The sequence below is a fragment of the Asparagus officinalis genome, chromosome 2 (genome assembly GCF_001876935.1).
Source record: "Asparagus officinalis chromosome 2, Aspof.V1, whole genome shotgun sequence".
Lineage (NCBI taxonomy): Eukaryota > Viridiplantae > Streptophyta > Magnoliopsida > Asparagales > Asparagaceae > Asparagus > Asparagus officinalis.
In genome coordinates, this window is record NC_033795.1 from 8,450,264 (window position 1) to 8,452,968 (window position 2,705).

Consider the following 2,705-nt stretch of genomic DNA (forward strand, 5'->3'; position numbering starts at 1 on the left):
CTTTAGCTTTGCAACCACATCTACTAGATACAGTTCTCCTTCTCTTTTTCGAACTGCTACTAAAATCATTAAAATCAACATCCATCTCTGATTCATTGCTGCCAACTCTACTGCAAACAATGTGTTTAAGCAGAACTGTACCGTCCTCATGTTTCTTCTCTGTATGCCGTCTGATCTCAAACCCACTTTTACGTCCATACTCCTCATGTTTCTTCTCTGTATGCCGTCTGATCTCAAACCCACTTTTACGTCCATACTCTCGGTAAAACTCTATACCATCCTCTAGTGATCGGAAGCTTTGGTTTAGATAAGGTTTAAATTCGGCTTCAACCCGAGGTTTCCAATACATACCACCACCTGGTGATTTAAAAGGAATCGAGCTAACTTCGTCCATTCCATCTTCCAAAAAATCACTGTCCGATGCATTTATAACATGTGGTTCCTTAATTTGTTCATTGCTGCCTACAACTGAAAATAAAAGAACATAAATAATATGGCTATGTTCTTATATACTGAATCTGGATTCATCGCAATGAATCTGGATTCACTGGAGTGAATCTCGATTCACTAATTTGAGTACATATGGTTTATATGGTTAAATTCAATGCAGTGAATCTCGATTCACTAATTAAACCATATATGGTTTATGTATATTAACAGTGAATCTCGATTCACTAATTTGAGTATATATGGTTAAATTCAATGCAGTGAATCTCGATTCACTAATTAAACCATATATGGTTTATGTATATTAACCGATTCACTAATTAAACCATATATGGTTTATGTATATTAACAGTGAAATTAAACCATATAATTAGTGAAACGAGATTCTCTATGTTTGAGTGAATAAAAATCTCGATTCACTAAGTAGCTATTCACTTTAGTGAATAGAGATACATCCAATGAATCGCGATTCACTCTAGTGAATCTCGATTCAATGCAGTGAATCTCGATTCAATGCAGTGAATCTCGATTCACTCAAGTGAATCGAGATTCACTGAATCGCGATTCACTCTAGTGAATCTCAATTCAATGCAGTGAATCTCGATTCACTCAAGTGAATCGAGATTCACTATATTGAATCGAGATTCACTAGAAACTCCTAGATAATAAGTCATAGGACTAAGTTTTGATATATTGAATCGGGATTCATCGAAATGAATCTAGATTCACTGGAGTGAATCTCGATTAACTTTATTGAATTCATATCATTGCAAATTAATCTGGAGTGAATCTCGATTCACTGCATTGAATCCAGATTCACTGCAGTGAACAAGTGAATAAATTATGAAAAACACTGCAATCTCTAACAATGAATCTCGATTCAATGCAGTTAATCTAGATTAACAACTATAACGTGTTCAACTGAATTCAAACTCTCCATTTAATATCCATAAAATGTTTAAGCGTGTAAGCTCCTATATAATAAATAATATGACTAAGTATTTAAATACTGAATCTAGATCCATTACAATCAAAACAACTAGACCCTGCACACCTGAATTCAAGCTCTCCATTTAAATCTCCATAAAATGTTTAACGGTCAGCTGCTGAAAAACGTTGAACGAGAGATGCTAGACGACGAATGATAGCTGCTGGACGATGAACGACAGAGCTGAAGAACGCTGAACTATATATATATATATATATATAATAAAATTTCTATCTAGTTAAATTGATGTCCAACAAACTTCCTACCCACTCATTTATTAATACTAGTATAGCGCACGTGCGTTGCACGTGTACATATTTGTTTTATGTTCTAATACTTTACACAATTTATTATTTAGTTAATGGAAGAGTTTCATTTTGAATGTAATTATAACAACATTTGAGGAATTATTTTTAATTTTCTTACAATTTAGATCATATACTTCTTTCAATCTTCTTAAGATTTAAGTTTTGAACTATATAGGGGTTTATCTGTAAAAAATTATGAAGTTTCAATATTTTTCTATAAATATATGAAATTTCAATGGTCTTTGCGAAAATTATGAAGATCCATGGTTGTTTGTGAAAAATTCAAGGTTATTTTGTGAAGATAATGAATGTCATTTAATAACTATTGGTAGTTTTATTTACAAATTTAGAATATAGTTTTAACATTAGGGAGGTTATAATATACTTATTATATAAAAAAATTTACCCAAAAGACAAAAACAAGTATGTTCTTTACTTTTATGTTAAGTGTGTCATGCTATTCCAGTTTATATTAATTATTTTTACTTTTGCTAATCCGTTATAACAAAATAAAATTCTCACTTTCACCTTCTCTCTATTCTATTATCATATATGCTACAAAAAATATATCTACTAAGTTCATGGATAATACAATATTTATCTCAAATCAAAATTAAGTACATAGTAATAATTATAGAAATAGAAAAAAAGTTCATTAACCCCCCCCCCCCCCCCAAATTAGATCTCAAAACTTTAGCCCCAATCCAATTCATCCATATTTCCTTGTATAAATCGACCTCAATCATTAAACCGCAGTCTAACAATCACATCAGTATAAAGTATAATCCGAGTAAAGCTCAGTACTTCCTCAACACAAGTTCAATCGTCTTCACCCCCCCCCTTGTCGTTATCTCTTCTGAAGGGATAATATTTTCACTGGCGACCTTGTATCACCAAATAATATCATAGTAAAGTCATGGGGTGAGTATAGGATGTTGTTAGGGTTGTAAGAGGTGAGTGTA